The following is a 19,648-nucleotide window of genomic DNA, read 5'->3' on the forward strand; positions in this document are numbered from 1 at the left end:
GTGCCAAGACCCAGGTCCTCATGGATGAGGGAACCTCAACCTACTAACAAGTATCCTTACAACAGAGAAGAGACAGAGAAGTCATGGGAAGGGTCTGAGAGGAGGTCCTCTTGGATGAGGGGGGCCCTCCATCCAAGGACAGTGTCCTCCTAAGAGACACAGAAGAGAAGCAGACAGAGAGGAGAAACCACGGGAAGATGGAGGCAGAGATGGGAGGGAGGCGGCCACCAGCCCAGGGCCACCTGGAGCCCCCAGACACTAGAAGAGGCAGGAAGGACCCTCCCCTGGAGCCTCTGCAGGGAACACAGGGGATATAGGGGGTCTGCACCCCAAAATGTTGCCCTCAAAGCAGAGCTTCAATAAATACACACACAGAATGGAATATCAGCCATAAAAATGAGTGAAATAATGGCAGCAACACGGTTGGACCTAGAGATTCTCATACTAAGTGAGGGCAGGCAAATATAGGAAGACAAATACCGTCAGAGATCACTTATATCTGCAACTTAAAACATGGCACAAATGAACCTGTCTGCAGAACAGAAACCAATTCACAGACATGGAGCACGGACTTGTGGTTGCTGAGGGGGAGAGAGTGGGCTAAGGGGTGGGGGTTTGGGGTAAGTAGCTGCAAACTCTGACATTGAGAATGGATAAGCAGGAGTTCCCCCTGTGGGGCAGTGGAAACCAGTCTGACGGGGAACCATGAGGTTGCAGGTCCAATCCCTGGCCTTGCTCAGTGCGTTAAGAATCTGACATTGCCGGGAGCTGGGATGCAGGTCACAGAAGCAGCTCAGATCCCGTGTTGCTGTGGCTCTTGCACACGCCAGTTGCTACAGCTCTGATTAGACCCCTGGCTTGGGAACCTCCATATGTCATGGGAGCAGCCCTAGAAAAGGTAAAACAAACAAACAAAAAAAAGACTGGATAAGCAATGAGGTTGAGCCGAACAGCACAGGGAATTCTATCTTGTCTCTTCAGATAGAACTTGAGAGAATGAGAAGCAGTGGGGCATAATTACAACGGAATATTACTCAACCATAAAAAAGAATGAAACCATCTCATTCGCAGCCACGTGGATGAACCTAGAGATTCCCAATGGAAATCAAGTCCGTCAGAAAGAGAAGACAAACACCTCAGCGTATATGGAAACACACACATCCTGCTCTGACAAACCTGTGGGTTAACAAGCCACCAGGTCAGCCTACACAAGACCTTATCCCTTCAGAGTCCAAGGCTTTGGGGAGCCGAGTGCCCAGAAAACAGGGCTAGAGGCTACATACCTCCTTCTTGTGCTCTCAGGGAGTGTGGACAGGAGTTTCTCTTGTGGGGTCACCCGTCCCCTCTGGGGGCTTCCCACTCATGCCCAGAATTGTCCTCCTGCAGGAGGAGGAAGCAGGGTCCCTCAGGCATATGGACACGACACTGCTGGGTCCCAGACTCTGGCCCCAACCCTCCTGCCTCTCATCTGGAGCAGAACCCAGTCAAGAAGGACCCTCAGCCCCAGAGCAAACGGTTTGCAGACAGCGTCTCGGGGACACAGGCAGGGTGGTGCAGCCTCCTGAGCCAAACCCAAGCCTCTGGAAGAAAGCTCCCTTACAAGTAACAGCCGAGACCAAAAGCCAACAGCATTCAAGTGAGAGGCAGAGAACAAGATGAGCCTTGGGGTCACAGCAGGTGGGGGAATTGGGGAAGCTGGTGCAAAAGGGACCCCCTCCAGTTAGAGGATGACTCAGTCCTAGGGGTGTGACGGCCAACAGGGTACATTTAACCTACACGGCCGGACACTGTAGAGCAGGTTTACTCAAAGTCAACCTTAAGAGTTCTCATCACAAGAAAAAAACTTTTTCTCAGTCTTGATTTGGGTTTCTCCAGGGAATAGTCATTCCGTGAAATTTTTCTAGCCGTCATCTCACGATGTAAGTCACATGACCATGCTGGACACGTGAGGCTAACCCGGTGCTGTGTCCCTTCTACTGCAAACGTGGAAGAAAAGTGGGGGAATGTATTCACCAGTACTTTGCATCTGTGCAGACTTGTGCAGACTCAGACCCAACAGGAGGTAAGAGAGCATGAAGGAAAGCTTGGGTCAGGTGTGTCTAGAAATATGGAGTCGCTCTGCTTGTAACAGGCACTGAAACAGTGCTGAGGGTCTATTCCAAACAACGACTTGTAGAAAATGAGACGGAAGAGTTCCCCCTCGTGGCTCAGTGATAAGGAACCTGAGTAGGATCCGTGAGGATCTGGGTTTGATCCCTGGCCTCGCTCAATGGGTTAAGGATCTGGCTGGGGCTGTGGCACAGAAGAGCAGCTGCAGATATGAGCTGAACCCTAGCCTGGGAACTTCCATAACCTGCAGGTATGGCCCTGACAAATAGAAGAAAAAAAAAAAAAAAAAACCACCAGCACCGAAAAAAAACAAACTCAGGAGAACTGAAAATAGAATGACCACATGATCCATCAATCCCACTACCTGGGCATATGTCCAGAAAAAGCCATAATTGGAAAAGATACCTGCACTCCTGTGTTCACAGCAGCACTATTCCCAATAGACAAGACATGGAAGCAACCTAAGTGCCCATCGACAGAGCATGAATAAAAAAAGATGTGCTCCATACCCACAATGGAGTATTACCCAGCCATAAAGAAGGATAAAATGATGCCATCTTCAGCAACATGGGTGCACATACAGGTGATCATACTAAGATGTTGGTCAGAAAGGGAAGGACAAACATCACCTGAACTCACTGCTGTTGGAATCTCATATATGACACCAACGAACTTATGTAGAAATGAGACTCAGACATAGAGAACTTATGGTTACCAAACGGGAACAGCTGGGGGAGGAATAAATTAGTTGTTTGGGGTCAACATACACTCTAGTATAGATAAACTCAGTAAGCATCAAGGCTCTCCTATACAACCTAAGGAACTATATTCAATAGCCCGTAATAACCTGCACGAGGTAAGGTACTCAAAGTGATACATGTATAACTGACACCCTTTGCAATACACCTGAAACACAGCACTGTAGTTCACTATACTCCAATGGAATAGAAGTTAAAAAAAAAATGAATAGAGGAGTTCCCGCTCTGGGGCAACAGGATCAGTGGCATCTCCGGAGCCCTGGGACGTGGGTTTGACACCCAGCTGGCACAGTGGGTTAAGGATCCAGCATTGTGATACAGGTTTCAACTGTGGCTCACATCTGATCCCTGGCCTGGAAACTCCATATGCCTCAGGCAGCCACAATAAACAAACCTTTAAAAACTAATATAACTCTAAAATTTTTAAAAATAAGTCTTTTAGTTCACAAAATCAATATTTAAGAAGGCATTTTAACAAGTGAACCCCTTCTGAACTAGACCTTTTTCACTGCCATCCTTACAGCCTTGTGAACCCTCCCAGCCAGGGTGTCACCATGCAGGGCTGGGCTGTTTTCTTAGGAGGGGAGACAGCTGTGTGTTCTGCTTCCTAATCAATCTCTGTCCAATCCCGGCCACCCTGGCCCTGTGGCCTCATTGCCTGAAACAGAAGGACCATTCAGGGCAGGGAACACGGCTCACACAGCCCTGCAGGAAATGCAGCATCATCACCCCCAAATCAAGCCATAGGGGCAGAGCCCCCTGGGCCCAGAGACACCATCCTGGGTGACACAGCCATGGGGGGAGGAAGAATGACAAGGGGCTGCCGAGAGAGGCCTGAGGGAGGCCACAGGGGTGGCACAGACAGAGGAAAACACACATAAACGTACACAGACCTAAGAACATAGATGCCCAGGCACAGAATAAATATAGACACACACAGACCTATGAACACACACAGATGTATAAGCACACCCACAGATGCAGGAATAGAAACAGACAGGAATATAGACACAGAATGTAAACTCAGGGATCCCAAAACAGCAACAGATGCAGGGATATAGACCCAAAGTTATAAACACACATGGATGCAGTAAGGCAGTTGCTACAGACACAGGTGCAGGAATATAGTCAAACAAAGACAGGCAGATGCAGGAATGAAGAGACACACACAGACAACTGCAGAGACTCTTAAGTGCAGGACCACAGATGCAGATACTTAAACACAGAGAGACCTGTACAGAGAGGGGTCCCTTCGCCCTCACAGGCTTTCCCAGCCAAGTGAGAAGACTTACAAGGGGTGAGAATTCCCTCAGAAGCCCAGACTCTCCACTCTGCACTGGAGTGACCTGCAGGTGACAAAGCCACTCAGCAGCTCTGCCCAGGTATTTGCTCCAATGGAGAGAACACAGCCCTGCATTTCTGGCTGTTGCAGGAAGCCTGGGTGCCTCGCAGGAGCTCAACCCTGGGGGCCGAAGACCAAGATGCCAGCTGAGCAATAAAGACCCCTGAGCCCCTTGTCAGCTCCAGAAATGGCCAGCAACACCAATGACTGAAACAAAGGGCTTATCAGACACAACTTAGAATAGATTCACAAGGAGATCCTGCTGAATAGCATTGAGAACTATGTCTAGATACTCATTTTGCAACAGAACAAAGGGTGGGGGAAAAAATATAACTGTAATGTATACATGTAAGGTTAACCTGACTCCCTTGCTGTACAATGGGAAAAAATTGAAAAATTAATAAAAAGTAAAAAAATAAAACACAAAGCCTCTTCCTGAATCCTCAGGTGCCCAAAACAACCGTCTTAGCATAGGAGAAACGGGGACCCTCAGAGTCACATTAAAATCAAAGACTAGGGAGTTCCTGTCGTGGCTCAGCAGAAACCAATCTGACGAGCATCCAGGAGGATGCAGGTTCAATCCCTGGCCTTGCTCAGGGGGTTAAGGATGCCAAGTTGCCTTGCACTGTGGTGTAGGTCGCAGATGCAGCTGGATCCCAAGGTGCTATGGCTGTGGTGTAGACCACTGGCTACAGCTCCAATTCGACCCCTGCCTTGGGAACCTCCATATACCTTGGGTGAGGCCAACAACACACACACACAAAATCAAAGACCACAAAAAAGGCCCGTGAACCCCATCTGGTCATGAAACCCTGAGGTCACCCCAACGTCTCATGGGTACGCCATCCCCCACACAGGATTCTTCAAATGCACACTTTTTCTTTTAGGGCTGGATCTGTGTCACATGGAGGTTCCCAAGCCAGGGGTCACACTGGAGCCGAGGCTACTGGTCTACACCACAGCCACAGCCTTGCTGGATCAGGCCCTCGTCTGTGACCTACATACACCACAGCTCAAGGCAGTGCCGGATCCTTAACCAACTGATCGAGGCCAGGGATTGAACACACGCCCTCATGGATACGAGTCATTCCTGCTGAGCCACTACAGGAACTCCTGAAATCTCTTGTCGATTCCTCAAAGCCACAGGGTGTTGGCTTCGCCCAGACCATGTGCAGAATCTTGAGCTAAGAAAATGCTTCTCTTTGCCAAGATCCCGACGCCTAGACCCTGAGCTACCCTGCACAAACTGTCTTAACACCGGGTCGCCCTGGGTCGGTCAAGGGACTCACGACCTAGGGGCGTTTCTCAAAGTAGAGGCCTCACGGTGCCTCTGCCACCCAATGTGGGGCGTTTCCACACCAAGGACTCCCCCAGTTCCCTTCGGACCCCAGCTGAGTGTCCTCTACTACAATTCACCTCGGAAACGACCCCCAGTTGGCACCAACCCAGCAGGGAAGGGCCCAGCCCCCAGGACTGGCCCCACCTCACCAACAACCACAGGCAGGGGCCCAGGTCACCCCCACTTCTGTCCAACCTCCTGCAGACACAGGGTCCCCGAGCCCCCACCACACAGAACTCGGGCAACATGGGACTTCTCTGCTGCTCATCAAGGGGGGGAACAGCCAGAGGGGGAGCAAGATCTGGGGGACCCCCACGTGCAGAAGTTGCTGTCCCTCTGGATCTTGGGGTGCAACACCCTCCCAACTGTGGGCTCCCCAACCCAGAAGCCAAGTCCCTTTTGTAGGGAGGTTCCCCTTGGCAGGACTGAGAAGCCTTGGCCCCTTGGCAGCTCTGGAGGCTGGGGGTGGGGCTCAAAAGCCAACCTTCTAACCTCTAGGTGGGTTCCTCAGGAAACAAGCCCTGCCTCACTAGCATCAGTCTCATTAGCATAAACAGGTGAGCTCGGGTTTCTCACGAATAATCAAAGAGGCTCTGCTCAAAGGTATGTCTCAGGGAACGGCTAGGGTTTTAGGAAATGTGCTCTAGGGACCAGATCCTCATGGATGAAACTCGCCCTGAAGGCAATCATCAGTGGCCTTGTAACAGAGAAGATGCAGAGAAGCTACGGGAAGGATCTGGGAGGAAGTCCTCCTGGATGAGGGGGGCCCTTCCTCCAAGGACAATGTCCTAAGAGACAGAAGAGGACACGCCAAGTGAAGGGTCTAGGGAGGAAGTCCTCCTGGATGAGGGGGGCCCTTCCTCCAAGGACACTGTCCTCCTGAGACAGCAGAGGAGACCCAGAGGAAGAGCCATGTTTAGATGGAGTGGGCAGTGAGGCAACCAGCAGCCCAGGGCTGCCTGGAGCCCCAGAAACCGGAAGGACCCTGCCCTGGAGCCTCTGGAGGGAGCGCAGCCCTGGGACCCCTTGCCCTCAGTCGTCTGGTCTCCAGGGCTGGGGGAGGGGGGGTTCCTGGGGTGTTAACCTGCGTGATTTGTGGCCATTATCACAAGCCCAGAAAACCAAATTCCAGAGCAAAGAAAACCCATCTCTACTTCCATGAGCCTCCACACATGCAGTTATGCTGCAGAGATCCATCTGGCAGGAGAAGCCAGAGATAGCTGACTACTTATTTCCAGAGACTGAGCCTCAGCCTTGCAAAAGCAGAGTGCCCGCTCTTAGGCAGCTGGGCCCAGGGAAGAGTCCCCAACGCGGTCATCTCTTTGCTGGGTCAGACACAAGTATTAGAACATTGTCCTGAGATGTACCAGGGGGAGGTCGCAGCAAGCAGCCCCAAAGTGTGTTCCAAATCCGTGTCCACCCTGCACCAGCCACCCCACTTCTTCAGTCAGCAGGACAGGTGAAGTTATTTGTCCTTTTCTAACTGCCATGAAAATCGAGGGTTTGATATACCTAAGGACACAGTCTAATTGGGGGTGTAGAGAATTCGCTCTGATTAGAGAAAAAATGGCTAACAGGAAAAAAGTGAGATCTTGGAGGTCCGCCATGAGGAGGTGTTTGATGGAAAAGTGGAAACATTTAATTGTTGAAAAGTTACTTTTCTGCTCAGAGAACTTCTGACCCCCAACGTGGGGCGTTTCCACACCAAGAAATCCAGCAGGTCCCTTCGGACCCTAGCTGGGTGTCCTCCAATTCAGTTCACCTCAGGACCGGGTTGGTGCAAAAGCTGAGATAGATGGGGGGCCGAACCTCCAGGACTGCACCCGCCGAACCACCAACCAGAGGCCCAGCTCACCCGCACTTCTGCACAACTTCCTACAGGTGGAGGGTCCCCCCCAGCCTTCCTCACAGAACTCAGGAACCTCGTGAATTCACTACTCTCCCTAAAGGGTGAACAGCTAGAGGAGGAGCTGGGGGTGGCGGCGGGTCCCACAAGCAGAAGCTTCAGTCTCCTAGGAGTTTGGGGTGCAGCACCCTCCCAACTGTAAGCTCAACCAAGAAGCTCTCTGAACCCCCTTTGTAGGGAGGTTCCTTCCACTAGGCAGGACTGGAAAAGCCTTGGCCCCTCAGCAGCTCTGGAGGTTGGGGGTGCGGCTCAAAAGCCAACCTTGTAACCTCTAGGTGGGTTCCCCAGGCAACCAGCCCTGCCTCATTAGCGTAAATTTCATTTGAATAAACTCATTTGCATCAACAAGTGAGCCTGGGTTTCTCAGGAATAATCAGAGAGGCTCTGCTCAAAGGTATCTCTCAGGAAATGGCTAGGGTTTTAGGAGCTGTGTGCCAGGGACCAGATCCTCATGGATGAAAACGAGCCCTGCATCCAGTCATGAGCGTCCCCATAACAACAGACAAGACACAAGAACAGCCACAGGAAGGGTGTGATAGGAGCTACTCCTGGATGAGGGGGGCCCTCCCTCCAAGGACAGTGTCCTCCTAAGAGACACAAGAAGAAACACAGAGGAGAAGCCACGGGAAGACGGAGGCAGAGCCAGGAGGGAGGTGACCGCTACCCCAGGGCTGCCTGGAGCCCCCAGAAGCTGGAAAAGGCAGGAAGGACCCTCCCCTGGCACCTCTGAAGGGAGCACAGCCCTGGGACCCCTTGACCTCAGACCACACGAAACCAATTTATAGAGCAAAGCAAACCCATCTCCACTTCCATGAGAATCAACCCAGGCAAAGTTCTGCGGCAGGAATGCACCTGTCGGGAGATCCAGAGACAGGGAACGAGTTATTTACAGTGACGGCGAACCTCAGCCTTACAAAAGCAGGGCATCTGCTCTCAGACGGTTGGGCACACTGACTCATCCCCAGGGTTGTCCTCTCTTTCCTGTGTCAGACACAAGTCATACAACACTGTCCCAAGATGTATCTGGGGCACGTCATTCCCATCAGACCCAAAACGGGTTTAAATCTGTGCCTGCTCTGCACCAGCCACCTCACCTCGGTCAGCAGGACAAGTGAAGCCCTTTGTCCTTTCCTAACAGCCATGAAAACACCCGAGGGTTTGAAGCAGGTACAGACACGAATTGATTGTTTTGGAGAAATCACTCTGATTAAAGAGAGCAGAACGGCTAACAGGGGAAAGGGTGAGATCTCGGAGGTCTGCCAGGAGGAGGTGTTTGATGGAAAAGCAGAAACATTTCATTGTTAAAGGAAGATCATCTCTCTGCTCAGTGCTTCTGACACGCAGCGTGGGGCATTTCCATACCAAAGAATCCCGCAGTTCCCTTCGGACCCCAGCTGGGGGTCCTCCAATTCAGTTCACCTCAGAAAGGGCCCCCAGTGGGCGAAGACCCAGCAGAGAAGGGCCCAGCCCCCAGGACCACCCCCATCTCACCACTAACCACCGGCGGGGACCCAAGTCTCCCACACTTCTGTCCAACCTCCTGCACATGGAGGGTGCCCCCCAGAACTCAGGAAACATGAGACTTACCTGTTGCTCAGCAAGGGGTGAACAGCCAGTCGGGAAGCGGAGGGCGAAGTGGGTGCGGGTCTCGCCTGCTGGAACTTGTCTCCATGGATTTGGGGTGCAGCCCCCTCCCAACTGTGGGCTCCCCAATCCAGATGCTCTCTGAACCCTCGTTTTAGGGAGGTTCCCCTCGGCAGGACTGATTAAAGGCTTGGCCTCTCAGCAGCTCTGGAGGTTGGGGGTGGAACTAAAATAGCCTTTTCATCACCTAGTTGGCTCCTCTGCCAACCAGTCCTGCCTCATTGGCATAACCTGGTGAGCTTGGGATTCATAGGAAAAACCAGGGATGCTCTGCTCGAGGGGTCAAAACATTGCTAAGGTTTTACGACCTGTGTGCCAGGGACCAAGTCCTCGTGGATGAAGTGAGTACATTTAGGGGCCACCAAGTGTCTTAACAGAGAAGGCACAGAGCAGCCACAGGAAGGGTCTGAGAGAAGGTCCTCCTGGATGAGGGGGGCCCTCCATCCAAGGACAGTGTCCTCCTAAGAGACACGAGAGGAAACAGAGGAGAAGCCACGGGAAGATGGAGGCACAGACGGGAGAGAGGTGGCCTCCAGCCGAGGGCTGCCTGGAGCCCCCAGAGGGAGCCGCCTCCTGGAGGGAGCACAGTCCTGGGACCCCTTGACCTCAGATGTCTGGTCCCCAGGATGGAGGAGGGTGGGTTCCTGTGGTTTGAACCCACGTGATTTGTGGTCATTATCACCCCCACCCCCCTCCAAAACCAATTTACGGAGCTAAGACGACCAATCTCTACATACATCAGAATTAACACGTGACAATTAACTTGCAGAGATACACCTGTCAGGAAAAACGAGCCAAGTAACTGTTTACAGAGGTGAGCCTCAGCCTTGAAAAAGCAAAGTGTCTGCTCTTATATGGTCGGCCACAGGACTAGTCCCCAGTGTTGTCACCTCTTCCCTGTGTCAGACCGTAGTCATGAAATAGTGTCCACATCGTGATGCCTTAGAACCCTGATTATAACCTGAGAGGTACCTGGGGGAGGGCGATGCCACCAGCCCCAAAGCCTGTTCCAAATCCATGCCTGCCCTGCACCAGCCACCCTGCCTCGGTCAGCAGGGCAGGTGAAGCTATTTGTCCGTTTTTAACTTCCATGAAAACCATAGAGTCTGAAGCAGGTACGAACAAGACTTAATTGGTTTCTAGAGACTTCGATTAGAGAGAACTGGTAATAGGGAAAGGGCGAGATCTCGGACGTCTGCCAGGAGGACGTGTTTGTGGAAAAGCAGAAACACATTTTATTGTTAAAGGAAAATTATTTGCCTGCTCACAGCACTTCTGACACCCAGCGTGGGGCATTTCCACACCAAGGAATCCTCCAGTTCCCCTCGGATACCGGCTGGGTGTCCTCCAATTCAATTCACCTTGGAAACGACCCCGAGTTGATGCAAACCTGTGTCGAGAGGGAGCCCCAGGCCCCACTACTGTCCCCACCTCACCACCAACCACAGGCGGGGGTTCCAGTTCACCCACACTTGTCTCTAAACTGCTACACAGGGTCCCCACAGCCCCCCTCACACAACTCAGAAAACAAGTGACTTACCTGTTGCTCATAAAGAGGTCAACACCCAGAAGAGGAGGGCAAGAGCAAGGTTTGGGGACTGCCACGTGCAGGAGCTTGTCTTCATGGATGTTTGGCAGCACCCTGCCAACTGTGGGCTCCCCAATCTGGAAGCTTTATGAACCCCTGTTTAGGGAGCTTCTGCCAAGTAGGACTGGTTCAAGCCTTGGCCCCTCAGCAACTCCCGAGGTTTGGGGGTGGAGCTTAAAAAGCCAACCTTTTAATCACCTTGTTGGTTCCTCTGGCAACCACCCCACCTCATTAGCATAAATCGCATGAGCATGAACACAGATGTGCTTGGGTTTCTTAGAAATAACAAAAGACGCTCTCCTCAAAGGGATCACTCAAAAATTTGCTATGGTTTGGGGAGCTGTGTGCAGGGACCAGGTCCTCATGGATGAGGGTGGCCCTAAATCCAGTAAGAAGTGTGCTTAGAACCACAGACAAGATACAGAGAAGCAGCCTCGGTCAGCAAATCAGGTGAAGCCATCTGTCTTTTTCTAACAGGCAGGAAAAGGGCCGAGCGGTCTAAGCAGGTACAGGCACTATCTGATTGGGGTTTGAGATGACTGGCTCTGATGAGACAAGAAAGGCTTACAGGGCAAAGGGAGAAATCAGGGAGGACCTCCAGGTGGAGGTGTTTGCTCGAAAGACGTAACCACATTGTTAATTGTTAAAGTTGTTTCTCTGCTCACAGGGCTTCCGACACCCAGCATGGGGCGTTTCCACACCAAGGAATCTTCTAGTTCCCTTCCAACCCCAGCTGGGTGTCCTACCAATCAATTCCCCTCGGAAAGGACCCTGAGTTGGTGCCAGTGTGTATTGAGAGGGAGCCCCAGGCCCCCAAGACTCTCCCCACCTCACCACCAACCACAGGCAGGGGTCCAGGTCACCCACACTTCTGTCCCAACTCCACCACAGGCTCCCCACGGCCCCCCTCACACAACTCAGGAGACCCCTGACTTACCTGTTGCTCATAAAGATGTCAACACCCAGAAGAGGAGGGCAAGGGCAAGGTTGGGGGAGTCCCCACGTGCAGGAGCTTGTCTTCATGGAGTTTGGGGTGCAGCACCCTGCCACATGTCGGCTCCCCACTCTGGAAGCTCTATGAACTCCTTTTGAGGGAGCTTCTGCCAAGTAGGACTGGTTCAAGCCTTGGCCCCTCAGCAACTCCCGAGGTTTGGGGTGGGGCTTAAAAAGCCAACCCTTTAATCACCTTGTTGGTTCCTCTGGCAACCAGCCCCACCTCATTAGCATAAGTGGCATGAGCATGAACACAGGTGTTCTTTGGTTTCTTACGAAAAACAGAGTTGCTCTCCTCAAAAGGATCAAAACATTGCTAAGTTTTTTCGAGCTCTGTGCAAGGGACCAGATTCTCAATGATGAATTGCTCTCAATCGAATAATATGTTTACCACAAAAGAGATGACACAGAGCCGAAGGCACAAGATGGAGCCAGAAATGGGAGGGAGGTGGCCACCAACCCAGGGCCACCAGGAGCCCCCAGACCTGGAAGGGGCAGGAAGGTCCCTCCCTGGAGCTTCTGGGGGGTACACAGTCCTGAGACCCCTTGGCCTTAGACCTCGGCTCTCCATGTTGGGGGAGGATGGGTACTGTGGTTTTAACCCATACGATTTTGGTGGTCATTTATTAATACCACCCCAGAAAACCAAGTTTCAGAGCAAAGACTACAAATCACAGGTGTTACTGTTACTTCGAGAGTCAACACATGCAATCGTACATTGCAGACACACACCTGTCGGGAGAAACCAAAAAACAGGGAACTTTATTTCCAGAGATGTGAGCCTCAGCCTTGCAAAAGCAAAGTGTCTGCTCTTAGAAGGTTGGGCACACGCACTAGTCCCCAGTGTTGTCATCCCTTCCCTGTGTCACACACAAGTCATGAAATATTGTCACTGTCATGAAGGCATAGCACACAGATTATAACCTGAGATGTACCAGGGGAGGTAGTTGCCACCAGCCCGAAAGCGTGTTCCAAATCCTTGCTGCCCCGCACAAGCCACCCCGCCTGGGTCAGCAGGACAGCGGAGGCCATTTGTCCTTTCCTAACAGCCATGGAAACCACCGACAGTTTGAAGCAGGTTCGGGAATGATCTACCTGGTGTTTTCGAGAATTCACTGATTACAGAGGAAAAAACGGCTAACAGGGGAAAAGGTGAAATCTCAGACATCTGCCAGGAGGAGGTGTTTGATAGAAAAGCGGAAACACATTTCACTGTTACAGGAAAATTACTTCCCTGCTCACAGCACTTCTGACACCCAGCGTGGGGCATTTCCACACCAAGGCATCCTCCAGTTCCCTTTGGACCCCAGCTGTGTGTCTTCCAATCAATTTACCTCTGGAAGGACCCTGAGTTGGAGCAAACGTGTATTGAGAGGAGGCCCCCAGGACTGTCCCCACCTCACCACCAAACACAGGCAGCATCCACGTCACTCACACTTGTGTCCAAACTGAGACGAAGTCCCCACAGCCCCCCACAAACACTTACCTGTTGCTCATAAAGAGGTCAACACCCACAGGAGGAGAGCGAGGGCAAGGTTGGGGGAGTCCCCACGTGCAGGACCTTGTCTTCATAGAATTTGGGGTGCAGCACCCTGCCACATGTCGGCTCCCCAATCTGGAAACTCTATGAACCCCTTTTTAGGGAGCTTCTGCCAAGTAGGACTGGTTAAAGCCTTGGCCCCTCAGCAACTCCCGAGGTTTGGGGTGGAGCTTAAAAAGCCAACTCTTTAATCACCTTGTTGGTTCCTCTGGCAACCAGCCCCACCTCATTAGCGTAACTCGCAAGACCATGAACACAGGTGTGCTTGGCTTTCTTAGGAAAAACCAAAGATGCCCTGCTCAAAGGCATCAAGAAAGTTTTATTGTTTTAGGAGCTGTGGGCCAGGGACCAGGTCCTCATGGAGGAAGATGCTCCCTAAATCCGTAACAAGGGGGCTTGTAACAAAAGGGACCATGCAGAAAGGCCATAGGGAGATGGAGGCAGAGACAGGAGTGAGGTGGCCACCAGCCCAGGGCCACCTGGAGCCCCCAGAAGCTGGAAGAGGCAGGACGGACCCTCCCCGGGGCCTCTGGAAGGAGCGCGGCCCTGGGACGCCTTGACCTCAGGCATTTACTCTCCAGGCTGGGGGAGGGAGGGTTCCTGGGGTTTTACCCCACATGTTTGTGCTCCTTTATTATCACAACCCCCCCCCACGCCTGAAACCAATTTGTAGAGCAAGGAAAATCATCTCTCATTCCATGAGAGTCAACATTGAAAATTAAATTTCATAGACACACCTGTCAGGAGAAACCAAAAAACAGGCAACTATTTACTTATAGAGTCTGTGAGCCTCAGTCTTGCAAAAGCAAAGCATCTACTCTTAGACGGTTGGGTACAGGGACGAGTACCCAGTGTTGTCACCTCTTCCCTGTGTCAGACACAAGTCATGAAATATTGTCAAGGTCATGTAGCCACAGTACACAGATTATAACCTGAGATGTACCAGGGGAGGTGGTTGCCACCAGCCCAAAGTGTATCCAAATCTGTGCCCGCCCTTCACCAGCCACCCCACCTCAGTCAGCAGGACAGCTGAGGCCATTTGTCCTTTTCTAACAGCCATGAAATCCACCAAGGGTCTGAAGCACATGAGAACAGGATCTAATTCGTGTTTTACAGACTCCACTGTGATTGTAGAGAGAAAAATGGGTAACAGGGAGAAGACTGAGATCTCGGAGGTCTGCCAGGAGGAGATGTTTGTGGAAAAGTGGAAACACATTTCACTGTTAAAGGAAAATTATTTGCCTGCTCATAGCACTTCTGACACCCAGCGTGGGGCATTTCCACACCAAGGAACCCTCCAGTTCCCTTTGGACCCCAGCTCGGTGTCCTCCAATTTACCTCTCAAGGGACCCCAAGTTGTGGCAAACGTGTATTGAGAGGGGGCCCCAGGGCCCCAACACTGTCCCCACCTCACCACCAACCACAGGCAGGATCCAGGTCACCCACACTTCTGTCCCAACTCCACCACAGGCTCCCCACAGCCCCCCGCAAACCCTTGACTTACCTGTTGCTCATAAAGAGATTAACACCCAGTAGAGAAGGGCAAGAGCAAGGTTGGGAAGTCCCCATGTGCAGGAGCTTGGGTGCAGCACCCTCCCAACTGTGGGCTCCCTAGTCTGGAAGCTCTATGAACCCCTTTTGAAGGAGCTTCTGCCAAGTAGGACTGGTTCAAGCCTTGGCCCCTCAGCAACTCCCGAGGTTTGGGGAGGAGCTTAAAAAGCCAACCCTTTAATCACCTTGTTGGTTCCTCTGGCAACCAGCCCACCTCATTAGCATAAATCGCATGAGCATGAACACAGGTGTGCTTGGGTTTCTCAGGAAAAACCACAAGAGATGCTCTTCTCAAAGGGATCATGAAATTGCTATGGTTCTTTGAGCTCTGCGCGAGGGACCAGATTCTCAAGGATGAAGATGCTCCTTCAGTGGAGTAATTATCACAAAAGAGATAAGAAAGCCGAAGCCACAAGAAGATGGAGCCAGAGATGGGAGGGAGGTGGCCACCAGCCCGGGGCCACCAATAGCACCCAGACCTGGAAGGGACAGGAAGGACCCTCCCCTGGGGCTTCTGGGGGGTACACAGCCCTGGGACGCCTTGGCCTTAGACCTCGGCTCTCCATGTTGGGGGAGGATGGGTACTGTGGTTTTAACCCCAGTGATTTGTGGTCATTAATTACCACCACCCCAGAAAACCAAGTTTCAGAGCAAAGACTACAAATCACAGGTGTTACTGTGACTTCGAGACTCAAAACATGCAATCTTACATTGCAGAGACACACCTGTCAGGAGAAACCAAAAAACAGGCAGCTTTATTTCCAGAGACGATGAACCTCAGTCTTGCAAAAGCAAAGTGTCTGCTCTTAGAAGGTTGGGCACACGCACTAGTCCCCAGTGTTGTCATCCCTTCCCTGTGTCACACACAAGTCATGAAATACTGTCATGAAGGCATAGCACACAGATTATAACCTGAGATGGACCAGGGGAGGTGGTTGCCACCAGCCCCAAAGCGTGTTAGAAATCCTTGTCCGCCCTGCACAAGCCACCCCGCCTCAATCAGCGGGACAGGGGAAGCCATTTGTCTTTTTCTAACTTCCATGGAAACCACCAAGGGTGCGAAGCAGGTTCGGGAATGATCTAATTGGTGCTTGAGATGACTGCTTCTGACTTTAAGGCAGACAGTCTTACAGGGAAAGGGAGAAATCAGGGAGGTCCTCCAGGTGGAGGTGTTAATTCAACATGCATAAACACAGTTTTGCTTGTTAAACGAAAATTGTTTCTCTGCTCACAGGGCTTCTGACACCCAACGTGCTGTGTTTCCACCCCAAGGAATCCTCCAGTTCCCTTTGGATCCCAGCTGGGTGGCCTCCAATTCGATTCACCTCCGAAACCCCGAGTTGATGCAAACCTGTGTCGAGCAGGGGGCCCAGCCGCCACAAACAGCCCCCACCTCAACACCAGCCACAGGCTGGGGCCAGATCACCCCCACTTCTGTACAACCGCCTGCAGACAGAGGGTGCCCTCCCCACAGAGGTCAGGAAACCCATGAGTTCCCTGTTGCTGATAAAGGGGTGAACAGCCAGAGGGGGAGGGTGAGGTCGGGGTGGGAGTGGGTGAGGGTCCCACATTCAGGGGCTTCTGTCCCCATGGAGTGTGGGGTGCAGCATTCTCCCAACTGTGGGCTCCCCAACCCAGAAGCTCTACGAACCCTTTTTTTTAGGGAGGTTCCCCTCTAGAGGGGAAAAGCCTTGGCCCTGGAGGTTGGGGGTGGAGCTAAAAAAGCCAACCGTCTCACCACGTGGATGGTTCCTCAGACAAGCAGTCCCACCTCATTAGCAGAAACAGGTGTGCTTGGCTTTCTTGGTAAAAACCACAGGTGCTCTACTCAAGGGGATCAAGAAAGTGCTATGGTTTTCGGGTCAGGCAGCCAGGGACCAGGTCCTCATGAATGAAGGTGGCCCCTACATCTCATAACACGTGTCCTTCTAACAGTGAAGACACACAGGAGAAGCCATGGGCAGGGTCTGAGAGGAGGTCCTCCTGGAGGAGGGGGGCCCTCCATCCAAGGACAGTGTCTTCCTGAGAGACAGAAGAGGAGACCCAGACACAGAAGAGAAGCCACTTGAGATGGGAAGAGAGATGGGAGGGAGGTGGCCACCAGCCCAGGGCTACCTGGAGCCCCCAGAAGCTGGCAGAGGCAGGATGGACCCTCCCCTGGAGCCTCTGGAGGGAGCACAGGGGATGTAGGGGGTCTGCACCTCAAAATGTTGCCCCCAAAGCAGAGCCTCAGTAAATACACACACAATGGACTATCAGCCATGAAATAGAATGAAATGAGGGCATTCGCAGCAACACGGTTGGAGCTAGAGATTCTCACACTAAGTGAAGTCAGTCAGACACACACAAATAGCACAGGAGCTCACCTGTGTCTGGAATCTAAAATCTGGCACAAATGAACCTGTCTACAGAACAGACACAGAGCCACAGACATGGGGAACCGACATGTGGTCGCCAAGGGGGAGGGAGTGTGATGGACGGGAACTGCGGGGTGAGTAGATGCAACGTAAGACACTGAGAATAGACAAGCAGGAGTTCCCTTGTGGTGCAGTGGAAATGAATCTGACTAGGAACCTGAGGTTGTGGGTTCCATCCCTGGCCTCACTCAGTGGGCTAAGGATCCGTGTTGGTGTGAGCTGTGTTGTAGGCAGCAGACAAGCCTCAGACCCAGTGGTGCTGTGGCAAAGGCCAGCTGTTATAGCCCCTCTTTGACCCCTAGCCAGGGAACCTCCATATGCCACGGGTGCAGCCCTAAGAAAAGGAAGAGTCCAGGAGCAAACCCAGAAATATATGTACATATAGAAGGATAAGCTGAGGTCCTGCTGTCCAGCACACGGAACTCTATCCAGTCTCTTGGGATAGAGCAAGAGAGAAGATAATAAGAAGCTGTGGTCCATACACACAGTGGAGTATTACTCAGCCCTCAAAAAGAATGAAAGCATGCCATTCGCAGCAGCATGGATGGACCTAGAGACCCTCCTCCTAAGTGAAGGAAGTCAGACAGAGAGACACCCTGTGAGACCACATGCGTGTGGAATCTAAACTAGGGCACAGATGCCCTGACCTACAGAACAGAAACAGAGTAACAGACACAGAAAACAGACTTGCCAAGGGGAGAGAGAGGGGAGGAATGAGGAGTTCAGCATCAGCAGGTACACACTACTCTACAGAGAGAAATTTTTCAACCTCGCCAGCGGCATGTGGAAGTGCCCGGGCCAGGGATCCAGCCCATGGCACCACAGTGACCACGCTGGATCTTTCACCTGCGGAGTCACATGGGAACTCTATACATAGGTGTTTTTCACAAAAAGCAGACCTTTGGCCAAGGGGTAGGCGCATGGAACTCACACGTGAGACAGTCACAAGCAGCAGGGCTTGGGGGGGGCAAGTGGGAGGGGCTTCCTTGTTCAGATAGCATCATACTCTCAAGACCGCTGACCCCCGAATCTAACCATTCTCCAAGTTTTGAGATGCCAGACAGGCCTTCTGCAAGGGAATTAATGCTACTCAGTCCAGACACTGTCTTGGAGCGAGGGTCTGACCCCAGAGGTCAAGGGCTTCGCCTGTAAAACTGGCCACATCTGACCCTCCTGGCAGGTCACTAGTGCTCCTGAGTGACCAGGTATGAACTGGGGGTTCCCAGCACCCATTCTGGTTCAAGGTTCCCTTTCCCCGGACCCCCGTGCCAGGTTCCATCATCTCCTCCTGGGAGCTGGAGACGGGCATGTGCCACCTGCCTCTACGTGGATTGAATCCTGAGTGGCTGCAGCTGCCAACCCTCAACCCCTCTGAAAGGAGCTCAGCACGGGCACCAGGAGGGAGGACCCTGTGCTCTGGGAAACCTGGCAGAACAGGGCTTCAGGGGGTTAGAGTTTTCAGGAGCCCGAGTCTTGCATCTCCTCATGCCTAGAAAAGCACCAACATCCTTCGTGGTGACATCTGCTCCTCGTGACCAGCAGTGACCTTCTGTAGAAGGGGTGCCTGGCTGCGTGGACCTCCCCCCTCACCAAGATCACAGACCCACTGCCCTCCTCTGCCTCTTTGGAGCCACTGGTTTCTCAGAGCTCCTGAGATGCTGCCTCCAAGGCTCTAGTCCTCATTTGGCCCCAAATCTAATGGAACCCTCAGCTTTTAAGTTGTGCATATTCAAGTCAACCCTACAGAGGCCGGTGGAACTCAGAAAAACAATGCACTCATTAAACTACAGGTCTGTTAGGACAGGATGCCAACTGGGCACCCCCAGATGGGAGACAGCGTGGGGCAGGGCGTGGCCTCCTCCGGCCCCTCCCGCTGTGCCCCAACCCAGACACTCTCTGAACCCCACAGGCCAGGGATTCTGAGGGAGGCTTCCCACTGCCAACTGGAAACCATGCCCAACCCTGAGGCTGAGAATGAGGTGCCACTGGGAGAGCCCTGAGGACGGCAGCCCAGGAGGCAGCCTGCAGATTTCTCTGGCAGACGGGTCCCAAGAGGCCAGGGAGGAGCCAGCACACACAGGCGATTTTGCTGGAAAACAATCCGCCTTGTCCAACATCCCCGGAAAGAGGACTTCCTTGGGGAAAGCAGACACGCCAAGTTCATGGACTGCGTGCTTCTCTGGGTGGGGGACGTCCCCAGAGTCTGGGCTCGTGGACTCAGTTCCTGGAGCTGCACCTTAGTGGTCTGGGGCCAGCGTCCTGCTGGTCTCCACCTGCGGCTCCTCAGGGGCAGCGTCTGGGGCAGCTGTAGGGGCTGCGGGCTCGGTGGCCACCGCATCCTCTGTGGACAGCAGTGGCAGGTGGGAATGAGGAAATCCTGCCTCAGGAACTAGGGGTGCTGAGGGCACCCAGCCATCCACCGCTGCCTCCACCCCCACAGGAGCCTGCCAGAGGCCAGGGC

The 19,648-nt window shown here is 52.6% G+C and overlaps 1 long non-coding RNA gene across 1 annotated transcript in view; it reads right to left on the reverse strand.

Annotated features, from left to right (window-relative positions):
* Nucleotides 1-14,907, reverse strand: part of LOC110258102 (uncharacterized) — a 158,060-nt gene extending 143,153 nt beyond the window's left edge. Inside the window, exon 1 of the long non-coding RNA XR_014834946.1 lies at nt 14,724-14,907. This is a non-coding gene — a long non-coding RNA (uncharacterized LOC110258102). The remainder of the gene's footprint in view (nt 1-14,723) is intronic.
* Nucleotides 14,908-19,648: the final 4,741 nt, after the last annotated feature.

Source organism: Sus scrofa, chromosome X (genome assembly GCF_054392235.1).
Source record: "Sus scrofa isolate SSC_HxYL_T2T_F1_AM1 chromosome X, Sscrofa_HxYL_maternal_Yorkshire_Landrace_v2.0, whole genome shotgun sequence".
Lineage (NCBI taxonomy): Eukaryota > Metazoa > Chordata > Mammalia > Artiodactyla > Suidae > Sus > Sus scrofa.